General features: G+C 48.0%; 1 protein-coding gene across 1 annotated transcript in view; it reads right to left on the bottom strand.

Moving 5' to 3' along the window:
- Positions 1–16170, bottom strand: part of RREB1 (ras responsive element binding protein 1) — a 113427-nt gene that overhangs the window by 95575 nt on the left and 1682 nt on the right. The window lies entirely within an intron of this gene.

The following is a 16170-nucleotide window of genomic DNA, read 5'->3' as shown; positions in this document are numbered from 1 at the left end:
CCCCCCATCGCAGGCTGCGCACCCCGCAGAGGTCCCACAGAGGCATAAATGCACACCCAAGAATGTCTCTGGTGAATGGGGCCTATGTTACATGACGACAGGCACAGACGGCAATTTCTCCAGAAACAGCTGGCAAGGCCGAGGCCTCTCGCACAGGCTCCTCATTGCCACAGAGGATTTTCATCACATCAAATGTCCTGCCCGGGAGAGGGAAAGCCAGACACTGGAGTGGGGAGGGGGCAGGGGGGCAGGGGATGGGGTGAAGACGCCTCCAAGTCCTGGGAGAGGAGCAGGGAGCAGAGGAGGAAGGAGAGGGAGAGAGGGGAGGCTCCATCACCGGCTAACAGTCTCGCCCAACCTGTTCTGCGGTGTGCTCTGTTAACTCCTTTCTGGCAGAGGGACGGACAGAGCAGCCCGTTCTCCTTCTCTCCCCTCAGCCAGGCTGCAATGGAAGGCAGACTCGCAGAGAAAAGTCCCAAAGAGAAAGGCTAAACCCATTCCTGACTGGACTCAAGCCCGTAATTTGCATCCTGCAGCGGGAGACCTTCGCTGCCAGCTCCCCAGCGTCTTCTCCACCAGCTTCCCAGCCCTCTCCATCGCCTGACTCCTCTCCTCCCCTTGGAAACGAGGAATTCGAGGCTGGGCCCTCGAACACAGCTAAGTACAGGTGAGGCTGAGCGAGGCCCGGCTTTCACCAGCTGGAACACTGCACTGTGTCAAAAGGAAGCAAAAGTTGGTTTTCTTCTTGATGTTCTCTGCTTGACATTAGGCACTTACGGGGTTAACAGACAGCCTGCAGACCAGAAATTTACCTGCTTAGCAACAGAAGCATCAACTAAGCCACATTGGGTGTTTTGACACAGGAAAAGCAGTTTCTACCTGGTGAAAATACCTGGTGATGTTTCAGTTGCCATTTTGAGCAACACACATATTAATCACATGAGAAGGGCAGTCAAGAAAGCACAGACAGGGTAGGGAGAAAAGTCCATAGAGAGGTTACCCAGCTTCAATGGGCAGATCAAAACCAAGCATGAAAACACTGGGCTAGGCAAGGAAAGCTGTTCTGGAAGCTAAGAGCAGACTCCCAGGTGAGAACTGCCCCTGGAAGCCCTGAAACCTGGGCTCACTGTCCTCTTAACTTGTTGCTTGGTCTTTTGGCAGCCCTAAGGATTCTTCAGGCAGTGGGACAGGCTTCACAAAAAAGACAGATTTCCCCCCAACTGAATGGTGAGATGAAAGCATGAATCTTACAAGCGATCACACGTTCTTCCTTACACAAACCTTTATGTCTAAATTTTAACAAAAAGGTTAAGTGCAACCCGGGGCATCCATATCCCCTTTGAAAGACAACGAGTGAACACAGTCCTTGAAACCTAAATATCTACTGTAAAATTCAACCACAGAAAGCTGCTTCATTTTCGGCAAATGGCTGTTTCATTTTTGGAAGCTCCAGGATGCCAAGGTTTGTAGAGTTGGTTGCTGTAGGATGTTTACAGAAACGTGTCTCCTTAGCCAGAGCAAAGCCTAAAAGCAATGAGAACTAACAATCTGGTTCAGTTGTTAATACATAAAGTACAGCAGAAAAATACACTAACACGTTCTTTCACCCAAAATACAATTAAATAAAATGTAAAGGAGGAATAATGCCAATGTATGCATATATAACACATACATAATTACAAAGTCAAAGAATGTATGCAAAGAGAGAGAAACAAAACAGAAGTGAAAATTTTAACATTACTGGTATCATTTGGGGATGGAACCTGGTTTTAACAAGAGAAAGCAATGATAAAGTCATTTGTAATGATATATTCAAATACTCTGGAAAACCACATTGCACTTTTACCAGCTTTCCTTAAAGTCTAAATTGAAGACAGTACTTGATGACAAAGAGATTTTGTGTAAAGCATAGGAGAGACTATGATCTAGGAAAAAAACCAAACTTTCTGACTTCAACGCAGTTTAAAATAAAATTTCAAAGTCACATGCTTCTTTGATACTACCAAAAAAAAAAAAGGAGAGAAAAAGCACATATGCAAAAACCAAGCCACCAAAGCAATCTCCTCCTTTAATAAAGTAAAATACTTGCACTGCTTCAGAACCCCTATACTAACAGTTAGAGCAAATTAAGCCTATTTCTGAAATTTACATTTAAAAAATGTAAGCTGGGTCAAAGAAACTAGTGTGGACAAAATGGTGGTATTTAAAGCAAAAATTTGGCCTATGCAGAGGCAAAAAAAAAAAAAGGCAAGAAAAGGGAAAAAAAAGACCACAGTGATGTACTCTGGTCGCAGGCAGAGTGGGCTGCAGGGCCAGTCGTATCTAACAGTTGTGCGCCAAGCAACAAATGGTGCATTCATAACAGCGAGAGCAGAGGCTGCAAATCTGCACACGAGCTGATGAGCGGCTGACTTTCCTGTTGTTTCACAGTCAAGGAGTGAAAAAAAGACTGGACTCAGTTAGAGGCACAGGCTGTCTCTTCAGCTGTGGCAAAATGGTGAGCAAGAGGGTCCAGATAAAGAGGCCCAAGTACCATTTATCCTCTTCTAACAAGAGCTGGGCCTGATGATAATTGAGTAAACACCTCGCCAGAAGATAATACCGCAAGAGCTGTGGGGGATGGCAGGGAAGGCCCAGTGGAAACCAGGACAGCCTCCCCTACCCATTTTTTTAAAGAAAATATTCAGCACCCCTAAATCCACAACCTCAGAACAAAGGATTAAACGTCCACAGCTTTATGACCTGTGTGTGACATCACCTCTCCACGGCCTTAACAAAAGAAACATCCAGTACCAGATACTCAGCATCCCTGATAATTCTGTCACACTGCCAACTTCTTAAAAAATTAATTAGTGGCATTTACACCTGCCAGTGCAGACGGCCTATCAGGGGTCTAGCTCAGGTACCACAATACCTTGCTTAACAGGAAACTCAGGGTTGCAACAAGCAAGCATCAGATAGGAGAATTACAAGGTCTATGTATCATGTCCTAACTCTTAAAAAAAAAAAAGACCCAGTGGCTGAAATGTATTCATTGGTCTCTCAGACATAAATGTATAAGTAGTAGCCTGTTTATAAACACATTCTTTGAAAGCTGATTATTAGGGGTGTTCGCTAATCACCCCCAGAAGCTTTTTCAAATGGACAAGCCCCAGCCTTACAAACAGATCTGAATCTGAATCCCCTGCTCTTAAGAATCACTGGATGCTGCAGCCCAGTGAAGAGTGACCACCCAAGAAGGCACAAGTCAGATCTGAGGGGGGCTCACCGGAAGTGCTCTGGGTACCAAGCTGCTCATCGAAGTGGGGCCGGGGCTCCTGGGTGCAGGAGGCAGCAGTGTCCTCGGTGGGTGAACCCGCCTCATGCTCGCACAGATGTGCACGCCCACCATGCGCGCTGGGGGCAGGGCCCGCGGGGACACCGGGCATACTGGCAGGACGCCTGGAGCCCCGGGGGAGCGAGCCCCAGCTCCCACAGGTCGTGCTGTCCCCTCTGGATGGTGGGGCCTGAAGCACAGAACAAGGGGCCGGCGCCAGGCTCAATGGGCTGGTCACTCCGAGGGCCACGTGGACCCCGGAGGGGGCCTGGGGAACAGGTGCCTGCGGGGGGGGGGGGGTTCCGCTCGGCTGTGAGAGGGGATTTAAAACCTGAGGCTATGGGGGCTTGTTCTGAAGGCGGGTCACGTCGGAAACCAGACAAAGAGCCGCCCAACACTCAGGGCAGGGAGAACCCAACGCCGCCGGCTTCCCGTCGGCCAGCAGCGACGCTGCCCCTGTCCGTCCTCGTCCCCTTCCTTCCCTGTCCTCAGGCTCCTGGTCGTCAGCCTCCAAAGGGCTCGGCAACATCTTTTTTTCAGCCCCGCGCTGTTCTCACTGGAACAGCTATCAGGTAAACCCAAGCCCTTTAAGGCGTACTCATTCTGGGCCGTACCTCAAAGTGCGAGTGGGCGCGCTCACGCCTATGCAAAACTTCTGGAAATTTACCTGGTCACTGGCTAAAAATGGCCTCAAACTAACACCAGGGGCGGTGGGGGGGAAAGTGGGAAGACTTCTCTCAGGGCGCACAATTTTCTAAACTCCCTGTGAGGAACCCCTTTCTAAACAACCAACTCAATTACTAGACAGGCTCTTCGAAGGCCTCCGGCTGTCCACGGGATTGCCGCCCCGGCCACCGCGGGCCGAGGAGAAAGCTGCTCAAGGTCTTCGTGGGGGCGACGCCGCCGCGGCCCACGGGAAGGCGGCCGAGCCCCGCCCCCGGCCGCCCGCTCGGCCAATCGGCGCCCGCCGCCCTGACTGACGGCCCCGCCGCCCGCTTCACCCGGACGCCCCGCGCGGGGCGCCGAAGCGGGCGGGCGGTCGCGGTAGGCCCGGGCTGGACCAGCGGCGCCCCGCGACCCCGCCGCCCGGACGTCGTCCGCCCCGCTTCCCGCCGGCCGCCGCGCGCCCGCTCCTGTGCAAACGCGCTTCTCTCAGACAGTCCCCAGTGTGTTCGAAGGCTCCGCGGCCCCAGGAGGGCCGGCTGCCTTCCGCCGCGTCCTCCCAGGCCCGGCCGCCGGAGCCCCAGGACCGAAATCCATCCCGACGGCCTCGATGCGGGGCCACCGGGGAGGGGACACGACCCTCGGGGCGCAGCTCGCAGCCCCACCCTCCATGTCGGTCACCGGTGCGCAGGGGCAGCCTGCAGTGAAGGACGGGAAGAGGGCAGTTCCTACTGTCCCTGCAGTTTTTAAAATGTGCAGATACTCTTCACTAAAAAAGAAGCACAAATCACATTCCTATTTTCGGAAAAGAGACACGGGCGAAAGTTTTAAATAATACACGATTTCCGAGGCCAGCACATTGACTCTGTATCTGGCCATATTTCATCTAGCAGGCTTGACTGTGCTAACTCCGGAAATGAAATTACAGCACTCAGAGGGCCATCCCAATGAATCTTTGAGAAAGGAAAAAAAAAAAAGGAAATCCCTGTAAAAACAGATATCGTCAGAATTGTCACAATATATGTTATAGTACTTTGCTGGGACCTTGAGAACTTTTCATCCTAGAAGGTGGGTCTTCAGATTTTTTTTTTTTTTTAATGAAAGGAAAGAAAAAATAATGTTTTTTAAATTACTTTTCTTGCCATTCAGAAGGAGCATCTGAAGAAATGGTTTTAACCCCAGGACATAGAAAGAGCAGATCAAGCAGCCCTGTTACAGGCCCACATAACTGAAGAGAGGATATTGAAAGTGTGAAACTTGATGTCTTTCCCCCTAAATTCTCCATAATTTTTTAAAATTCAACACCCATGTGACCTTGGACTCTCTCATTCTCATCTGTCTCTTGCAGTACACTCTTTGCTAGCCATTCAGCACACTGCACACCCTGATAAAAGTAGTTAATGTTTACTGAAACCTGGGCATGAACTGTACTAAACCTGATAGCAGTGAAAAGGCAAAGTTCTGCTAACAGCATCCATGCACAATAAAAATTAAAAAAGAGGGGGTGCAACTCCAGGAAGGGAAACATTTTTCTCTTTCTAATTTGAACTTACAATCTGTCACTGATGAATATGTCAGTTATTCATCACCAAAAGATGCTTTTCATCTTTTTCATCATCTCTCTGGAATATTTTCAACACAAGTACACTTCAACCGTTTCATAGTTTTCCAAATTTTTCTTTATAGATTTTATGACTGAAACCAATCTCTTTGTATCTCTTGTTCTGACTTTTTTTGGAAGGTCCAGCGACCTGATTTAATGATACTACTCTCAAAGATTTATTCATTTGAATAGCTGCTTACAAGTCATAGATAAACAACTATATTTCATGCAAAAATAAATTTAACCTTTCAGTGGATATCATCTAAAATATTTTTCTTCCCTTGTTTTTTAGTTTATCAAATGTGAAAACAGTTAACTGCAGGATAATCAGATCTTTAATTCTAACATTTCTCACACCATTACCTTCTAAGTATACTGTGTATCAGAACTTAGTGATATTTTAAACCCACTGATATCTATTTCTTCCTCCCATTTCCACACTATTCCTCTTCCTCCCATTACCTCAGTAAAATAATAATTCAACTTACACACATACACACACAGAGACTGTATCCGCAACAGGATGCTCTCAGGTGTTAAAGCCAACTTTCTCTCTCCCCACCCCCTCTTGCTTAAATGGCAGCAATAGAACCAGTCACCTTGGAAACAAACACCACGCAGTGTTTGCAGAACAAACAGCGGTACCTTTTCAGCCAGTACCACGCAGGCAGGCCAAGGGAGGCCAAGCAACTCTGGGCTGCACAGGAGTTTCACACGCTGCATTCATCCAACGCACCGAACAGTAGCTCAGTGCTGAAAACGAAGCGCCCGCACACGTGTGAGCCTCTGGCCAGAAACCACAGACAAAGCCAGGAAGGCTGGAAGGCCGACACGGCTACCCTTAGTTAAAAGAAAACCCTTTCATTATTTTTGGAATTGTTTTTACACACCTCATGAATGAGGTAAACAACACTCCTGTCACTGAGAATTTACCTTCTCTGGCAACTGGTAAGAAATTGCTTAAATCTTTTTTAAAAGCATGTTTTATCTAATTACTTCTATAAAGCCATCATGGCATTTAAAAAATATATGCCACTAAATATTGGTTTCTAAAACTTGTCTGTTGCTTGGCACCTAAACCCTATTAGACGGTGCCAAACATATATGAATCTGTAAGGACTCTAGATAGTAACATACCAACTTTTTGACGTTGGATAACAACAAGTATTAAACTTCCATTTCTTAAAGACTTACCAGGGCTAATCATCTGGGGTAGCTCAAGTGTGAGAGGAGATTCTGCTGTTACTCTGTTTAAAAAGCTCAGCTGGATAGTTAATTAAAACACACACACGAGTGTACTTCAGATCCTTCAGAATGAAATTTTTAAATGTTAAACGCAACAGTTTCCTCCTTATTCTGGGTGTGTGCCTAGCTTTCCTTCCCACCAATTAAAAGAGAAGGCTGGGCCCAACTGAATTATTTGGACAGGAGTTTGATGTCAGCTAAATACCACAGTAACTGGCGTTCTCTATCACCTCCAGACTTGAGGGACAAACGCCTAATTAGCATGGACCAACATGCAGCTTAAACTGGAAAAGTGCCTGTCCTTTTTCTTTCTTTTCTTTTTTTCTCAACGATTTAGGTCTTTAACATCCTTGAGTTAAAGTGCACAAAGAGGGTCTAATGCCATCTGACTGAGGTGTAAAAGTCTAATTAACTAATGCTTTTTTTGCAGCGACAGTAAATCAGTTAACATTATTAATCTTGCTGACTGGGCCCGAGGAAGGGAGGGAGGGAGGCTTTTGAACAAGGGAGCTAAACGGTTAGACTGGATGCCCTTGAAAATGAAAAGGAACCCTGCAAGCGATGACCGATAATCCTAAAAAAACGACTGAGAAATACTTTAAAATACCACCGATGGGCGTAGCAGCAGGCTGATCCTCTAGAAACTGAAGCTGTGGCTCCAGGGCCACGAGAGGAAGAGGAGGCGTCTCCCCCATCCTTCCTTCCAGCATCACAGAAGCAGAACTGCTCTCCCTTCTCTGACCCTGCACTTTTCCCAGGAATGGTTTTTTTAATTTTTTTTTTTTTAGTAGACCGAACAAAAATGACTACTGAGAGCAGCTGGGGCAAATGAGTCCTACAGTTTAGGCTAGCTTCAATTTCTCGGGAAAACAACCATCTGAGTATTTAGATGGTTTGTTTTATCTGCCTATTCAAACTCCAGCAATGCACATGCGTGTCACACTCAGGTTAGGAAACCATAAAGGGTCGCCCGAATGCCAACTTCCAAGACAACAACTTCCAAACCACAGCCTGGTCTGTACCCAAACAATGGCAGTGACTGCCCTCCGCCTATCCACCCTCTGCTCAGGCCTCCCCCTCCCTGTACCCCATTCCAGAAGGTGGCTCCTTTCCCCAGGGGCCCAGGGGCCCAGGAGGTACCACACCTCAGCTCCCCCCCCGGCCCTGCCGCCTCCCAGGCCTTCTCTGGAAAGCTGGGGATAGGAAGAACCAACGCTAGGCTTTGGGGAAGGACTCCCAGTGCCCAGTCAGAGACACAGGGACACCCAGGGTCATGACCCCAGCTTGCTCATCTTCTCAAAGAATATCTCAAAGAGGCAGAGCTGGGAAAGAAAGAAAAAGGAGGAGGCCTAGGTACCAGGGCAGCTTTATCCTCTCCTGTCCCCTCAGTATTTCTGTAATAGTAAGTTTAAGTTTCTGTGTCACTGTCCCCTCTCCCAAGGACTATATAAAGTGATGCGTGCCTTTTAGTGAAATTCTGTGGGAAACACAACAGGTCTGATTAACAACGTGCTCTTACAAGCCACCCGATCATAAAGCAGTCTGGAAAGCATCAGCATTCAGAGCTCAATCTATTTCTGAATAAAGATATATATGCTTTAACAGATTTAAATGTCTTTAGAGAGTGCTACCCATTACTTCGTGCACCCTTATACCTAAAGTTCATGTTTTCTCCTGTTCAGAAAGGAAGGTAGGTTCACAGAAAACCTTACTTATATATCCCTAAGCTTATTATGTTTTAACCTCCCCTCTTCAAATAACATCACTTACAAAAAGCTTGGTTATTTACTATCACTCCATACTGCTTAGGCATTGGGACCTGAAACCAGCTACTGAAGTGGGGGAAAAACTCCAGCTGATTAAAAAAAAATTCTTCAAAATAAACTCGGCTAAATTCTTCAGATTGGAGAAGGAAATGGCAACCCACTCCAGTATTCCTGCCTGGAGAATCCCGTGGACAGAGGAGCCTGGCGGGCTACAGTCCGTGGGGTCGCAAAGAGTCAGACGCGGCTGAACAACTAAACAACAAATTCTTCAGAGAGAATTTATAGCTTACTTCTATTTTTTTCAAAAAGACAATTACTAACATCTATAACACAAAGGCATGAGAGGGCACTGATGGAGTCCCCTGTCAGAAATCAAACCTTTCTTAGAATCAGAATTATGAAACTGCTTTGGAATTCTGGAGATTATGTCTGGAGGGGGTTTTGCCCTTGGAAACACCTTTGAGGTCATCATCCATCCAAAAATGACCACTGCCCCATCATGGTGAGTGCTGGTCCCACTGTACAGATGGCCACAGCTCTGTAACTGAGGTCAGCTGACTTGAATTGTGATCCCATTGTACAGATGGTCATAGCTCTGTAGCTGGGGTCAGCGCCCCAGGCCCACTTCATGAAAGTAATTCTTCTACATTGGGCCTAGCTGATATGGGCTTACTGTGCACCTTGTTTTGCTAAGAAACTCTTGAAGATTTTCCAGAGCAACTTGGAAAGGCTACAGAAGCTTCAAACAAAGATGATGGTCAACATTTTTTGAAAATACAGACATCACATAAAACTTAAGCATAATACATGCCCTCAGCTCTGACTCCTAGAAAAAGGGAATGCTGGGATGATTCTCCTTCATCTGATGATACAGAGACACCACAAATGAGGCAGCTTCATGGCATCTGGTCCCAGCACTTCATGGGAAATAGATGGGGAAACAGTGGCTAACTTTTATTTTTGGGGGCTCCAAAATCACTGCAGATGGTGACTGCAGCCATGAAATTAAAAGACGTTTACTCCTTGGAAGGAAAGTTATACCAACCTAGATAGCATATTAAAAAGCAGATACATTACTTTGTCAACAAAGGTCCGTCTAGTCAAGGCTATGGTTTTTCCTGTGGTCATGTATGGATGTGAGAGTTGGACTGTGAAGAAAGTTAAGCGCCGAAGAATTGATGCTTTTGAACTGTGGTGTTGGGGAAGACTCTTGAGAGTCCCTTGGACAGCAAGGAGATCCAACCAGTCCATCCTAAAGGAGATCAGTCCTGGGTGTTCACTGGAAGGACTGATGCTGAAGCTGAAACTCCAGTACTTTGGCCACCTCATGTGAAAAGTTGACTCATTGGAAAAGACTCTGATGCTGGGAGGGAATGGGGGCAGGAGGAGAAGGGGACGACAGAGGATGAGATGGCTGGATGGCATCACCAACTCGATGGATATGAGTTTGGGTGAACTCCAGGAGTTGGTGATGGACAGGGAGGCCTGGCGTCCTGGGACTCATGGGGTCGCAAAGACTCAGACATGCCTGAGCGACTGAACTGAACTTCCACCCGAATCCTGTTGGGGCTAAACAGTGCAAGAACTTTGTTCTCAGAGCTCAAGACTAGTGCTATACGAGGCATCACTGTAACAATCACTAAGAGAAAAACAACTCTAGGAGAATGGAGACAAGATTTTTGAGGAGGGTCTCACTCTGCTGGCAGGCCTTGCTCTGTTGCCCTGCCCTAAATAAGCTTTTGAGATGCTTAGAATTTCTCTAATGTTATGGTACTTTTCCTGGGACAATCGCATCTAGCCTCACAAAGGTTTTTCTTATTTGTTTTCACTGATTAAAAAGAGACAAAAATGCTGCTTGGGGGCATCAGTGTGTCACCTCCTAAGAACAAAAGAAAGATTCTGCGCATTTTACAGATGGAAAAACTGAGGCCCAAGGTCTAAACTGACTCATTGGAAAAGACCCTGATGCTGGGAAAGATTGACGGCAGGAGGAGAAGGGGACAGAGGATGAGATGGCTGGATGGCATCATTGACTCAAAGGACATGAGTTTGAGAAAACTCTGGGAGTTGGTGATGGACAGGGAGGCCTGGCGTGCTGCAGTCCATGGGGTCGCAAAGAGTCGGACACGACTCAGCGACTGAACTGAAGGTGTAACATCTTTCCATTAACTGTAATTAGGGTTGGGCTTGGGTTTAGGACCTGAGCTGACAAATCCAGTCCTCTCTCTAGATCATGCAGAGTGCGTGAAAAGGGCCAAAGGAGATAGTTCATCAGGTTTGTTCAAGTGTTCCTGATTCAATTCCTTCCTCTGAAATGATGAGGAGAGCAAGGTGGGGTGGGACCCTCTGGAAACTTCAGCAGTGAGCAGGTGGGAACAAAATGCATCTTCCTGACTTGTCATTTAATGGCCCCCAGGTCATTCTTGGAGTTAGAGAATTCCACTTGCCCTTCAGAATGGATCTGATTATTATCTACCCAACATTAGGCCTCAGAGTGATTCACATTCAGGCTCTATCTTCCTCGAGGGCAAGGGCGTCCTAGAAGCTATTTTGGAGGGTAAACGTCCTCATAGGCCCATCAAGCATCTACAAACCTCGGAAACTGTACACAGGTATGTGCTATCGTTGGGCAAGATGTATGAAGATGTATGTATGAAGATGTTGTTGTAATTTAATAAAGAGAAGTTCCACTAAAAGTATTATTTTTCAAAAACATTTTATCAGAGGTTCTCAACAGAGTCTAAAAATACAACTAAAATTATGCTTACCCCGGAAACATTTTTTATTAATACATTAAGAGAGGTCCTTATATTAGAAAAGACCCCATGGGGATAGCTGCACTAAAGTGTCAGATGACGTCGATTAAAGCAAAACATCCGATTAAAACCACAACCAAAGGAACCTAACCTATCATCAGCCCTCTCACCCCTGTGACCTAAGAAGATGGAAAACACCTCCTTATCAAGAGAACTGGACCCTTTGGAGGGACTTTTTGAACTGCTCGATCTGCTTTTCACCGGTGTTTGTTTGGAGCAATAGGATGACACATCACAGGCTAATCAAAAAATAAATAAATGCATTGTGTCAGTTCAGCATTTTCCTCTTTAGAATAAATCAATTTCCGCTTACCTATTCATAATTTACGTAAAAATTTTAACGCTAAATTGGCTTTATTTAACCTAGGACCAGTGGTTAAGACTCTGCACTTCTACTGCAGGGGACACAAATTCAATCCCTGTCCAGGGAACTAAGATCCCACATGCCACACAATGCAAGAAAAACAAAAACAAAACCAACCGAATAAACAAAACCCCAAAACTAACCTAGGACCAGTGAGTGCCAGGGAGTGCAAAATAATCAAAATATTAACCTACAACTCTCCTCTCCTCAAATTATGCCACATCAAAATAAAGTGATTTTCTTGGCAAAGAACATTTGGATACATCAGAAAATACTTATCACATTAAATTTTTAATAAATAGGGTATAATTTAAAGGCATATACAAAAATGGGCTTTTTATTGTTCACAAATGTAATAAATCCCATTTCTGTAGTAAGTGTATGTATTAAGAGGAAGGAGATACACAACAAGGAGACTTGTGACTCATGAAAGTAATTTTACTTTCTTACATGCTTTACTCGATTTTTCTTTTTGTTTATTTAGAACTTTTCTATAGCTAAATGTGCAAAAAATAAAACTCTAATAGGAAAAACCCTTCTTAATACTTAGGGTTATGGATATAATCTGCTCACTAACATCCCTGATGAGAATAATGGTGGTTCCACCACAGAAATGTTCAGACAACCCCCCGTCACAAATACAAAACTCCAGGCATCTGGACTTGGCGGTATTGCTGCCATCGAAGAGAGTGGGCCATGTAAGACCTCTTACGTGGTCCCCCCAGCCCTGCCCCCGCAACTCTCCTGGCCTGATGTTCCTCACCTGGAAACTAGGGGGCCTGGAAGGAGACAATCTGGACGAGGATCCCGGAGGCCCCTCCCAGAACAATATTCTGACTGGAAACAGAAAAGATGAAAATCAAACTAATCCACACCTTTCCAGTGGTGACCACTGGCCCTGGGTAGCTTTAAACGGATTCCATCAATGTTACCACTTCCATCACTTACTAGATAGTACAGCCAACACAGCAACCTTAGATGAATAAAAAGCACTTTCCCAGATGAATGAAAAGCACTTTTTAGAAGTTTGGTGGACAGCACATTTGAGCCTGGCTAATCGGTATGGCAACCCTGCCCCAAAGGAAGACAAACACAGACAAGGGAGTGGAGACAACCCTCCCAAGGCCACTCTTTGATGGCTGGCGAGGTGCCAGGCACTGCTAAGTATTCATAGTGTTTTATATCATGCCCTCCAACCCCAGGACATAGATCCGATTACTCCCGAAATTTTACATGTGTAAAAAAGGTCTGCTGAGAAAACAAGAGATCTGAGGTGTGACCAGCAAGAGTTATTTGTGCCTGTGGGCAAGGCACCAAACTACTCTGTCTGAGTGCCTCCACCTCGGACAGGGGTATAAAACGATCCGCTCATTCATTCATTCAGTGCTGCCTGAGCACCCAGGCTGTGCCAGGCACTAGGGTGGGTGCCTGCGGGCATGGGTGAACAAACAGGGAAAATGCAGCAAGAAGCTCTCGGGAGCTTACACTCTGGTAAAAGGAAAACAGATAACCAAGCCTAGAATGGAGTGGGGTGAGCTCCGGAAGCGGGTGATGGCCAGGGAGGCCTGGCGTGCTGCAGTCCACGAGGTCGCCAAGAGTCAGACACGACTGAGCGACTGAACTGAACTGAACTGAACTGCACATGGGAGTGGGCTCTTGACAAACAGCTCCTCCCTCCTCCTTTAGGAATGGGAAGAGCCCGGAAAACAAATCCAAGAGAAGCCATCAGCTCTAAGCCAGCCCCAAGCTAGCAAGTTTTACTTCATAAACAAATACAGAAGAGCAAAGATTAAGGAGTACACCAGCTCAGGCTCAATGTCATTTACCCTGGAGCGGCCTCAGGCAAGTTCTTTAAACTCCCTAAGCCTCAGCTTCCTCACCTGTAAGATGGAGATAACAGTGACCTCAGAAGTCGAAGCAGAGGTTAAATGAGAGAAAACACAGAAAGGGCGGGGGGAGGGTCCAGTGCCCCCTGGACCTTCAGGGCATGATTCAGTGCCTCTGTACCAGCAGAACGTGGCTAACAACACCAGCCTGGTGGGCTTGTGAGCAGTATGGAAATCAAGCACGAAAAGCATTTACGGGACTGCCTGCGATGTCCACGTTTGCGTCTTTAAAATGCCAGTGACACCGATGAATGGGGAGGTGACCGTGATGGCACCCCAGGCCAGAGCTCAAGACAAAAAGCTGGGGAGACCACACCAGGGGCTTTAAGAGCCTCATAAGAGCACTCTGCTTCAAGCACAGGTGGGGAGGGCACCTTTGGGGCAGCAGCAAATACCAGAGGAGAAAGAGGCGACAGAGGACGAGATGGTCGGATGACATCACAGACTCAATGGACAGGAGTCTGAGCAAACGGGAGACACTGGGGGACAGAGGAGCCTGGTGTGCTGCAGTCCATGGGGCCGCAAGCAGCCGGGCACCACAAGGACACAACTTAGCAACTGAACAACAGATAACACAGGAAGTGTGAGTCACTCAGTCGTGTCTGACTCTTTTCGACCCCATGGACTGTAGCCCACCAGGCCCTTCTGTTCATGGGATTCTCCAGGCAAGAGTACTGGAGTGGGTTGTCATGCCCTTCTCCAGGGGAATCTTCCAGACCTAGGGATCAAATGCGGGTCTCCTGCACTGCAGGCAGATTCTTTACCATCTGAGCCAAAGACTTGGAAACTGGATGCGGGGGAAGGATCAGGAGCCGGGGCTCAGGCCCCACCCCACACCTGGGGCCGGGGTAGGTCCTCGTAGAAGTCTCAGGACCCATCAGGAAAGGCTCTCTGCCCTGGTTTCAGTAAACCAGGGTTAACCTCCACACCAACATGCCAACATTATAAACAAGATCCAGCATTTCAGCGGACAAGCCCCGCAAAGAGGCAAGCCAGAACGCAGAGATCTGAGCCTGAACTGTCTCCATCGGGGCCTAAACTGGAAGCAGGTCTGCTGCTGCCCTGGGGTCCTTCACCCTCTCGCGGTGGCTCCTCTGGAGCTGGTTAACTAAGAAGTGAAATGTCAAGCCAGAGTGTGTGAGTCAGCTTTGAAACAAGTCTGCGGCTGTAAAGAAAGCAAGCCCCTCGTTTGTGGACGTCAGTCCGGCGGAGCGATGCAGGGATCTGCCTGCTGCCGGGCTCGTTCCGGACCAGCTGACCAGGCTGGGCTCTCTGCCTCGGGCCAGCAATCAGCAGTGACAGGGCCCCCAGCAGCCACCCGGGGGACAGCCGTGGCCACACTCCCTCCTTGAGGATGTCTCCCAAGCCTTATCAGGTGGCCGGTCGCTCCTCTGCCCCAAACCTTAGGACTGCGTCCCACGGACAGAAGGAAAGCTCCAATTCTGCCCCACCCCGCCACCCCCCAAGGAACCCTCCAGCTCCACCACCTTGCAGGCCGTGGTCCTCCACCCCAAGTGACCCCAGCCTGCCCCTGCCCGTGGGAGCAAGGCTCGGGGGTGACCCTGCCCTGCACCTTTTCATGACGGGGACTCCCCCAAGGCAAGAACCACGGGGCTTCATCACGCCTCAACCCAGTGTTCTACGCGTAGAAGCACTCAAATGTGTTGAGCTCCAATCCCAGCGAACTATTAAAGAGTCCAAATCAAGGTTCGCAGTTGCTGGGCTGGGAACTCTCTCCAGGCACCCACCTGTCCCGAAGTCCCATGGGACCGGAGAACATCTTTCAGTGTGCGGCTATGGCCTAATGCTTCCCGGCGGCCTGACACCGCCTGTGTGATCTCAGAAAAAGGTAACTCCCCTAAGCCTCAGTTTCCTGTCTTTAAGAAGAGGAAGATGATAGCTCTGCCCTACCCATGGGGTCACACCAGTAAACCAGGACCCCTGGGTCCTGGCCCCAAGCGGGCTCTCCTTCCTTAGTGATCTGCCCTGGCTGGTCACAGGCAAGGGAATCCACTCAGCACTCTGAGAGCCCCCCATCTCTGCTGCAGCTCCCCGCCTGGCCCCCCAAAGCCCACCCCAGCTCACAGCATCCCACCTCCTCCCGCACGATCCCAGCGCCAGCGAGAGAGCACGGTTAAGAAACAAAACAGAACGAGAGAGGCTGCCAGCAGTTCATAAAACCTCACCATATAAAAATCAGTTTTAGGTGACGAAATTATTAACCTTAAGGTATGCGTTCTGTCCAACCTGCAGGGGCCTCCCCACATTTTCCACAGCTCTCTCGGCCAGGTCCCTCGGTCCCTGAGTTCAGGCCTTGAACGTATGAACATATGAAGTCACGCGTATTAAAAAAGGGACCTGTTCTCCCCAGGGGTAGAGGCAGAAAGTGCCTCCACCGTAATTAATCAACCACGAGCGTCTCTGGGGGCCACGACCTGCCCTCACGCCCTGCATCCCTGTGGGTCTTTCCTGGCCAACCTCACCACTGGGAGGAAGTGAAATCTCTGCAGA

The sequence above is a fragment of the Bison bison genome, unplaced genomic scaffold (assembly GCF_000754665.1).
Source record: "Bison bison bison isolate TAMUID 2011002044 unplaced genomic scaffold, Bison_UMD1.0 scf7180017864053, whole genome shotgun sequence".
NCBI classification, from domain to species: Eukaryota; Metazoa; Chordata; class Mammalia; order Artiodactyla; family Bovidae; genus Bison; species Bison bison.
The sequence above is the reverse complement of the archived record's forward strand: the minus strand, read 5'-3'. Positions and strand labels throughout refer to the sequence as shown.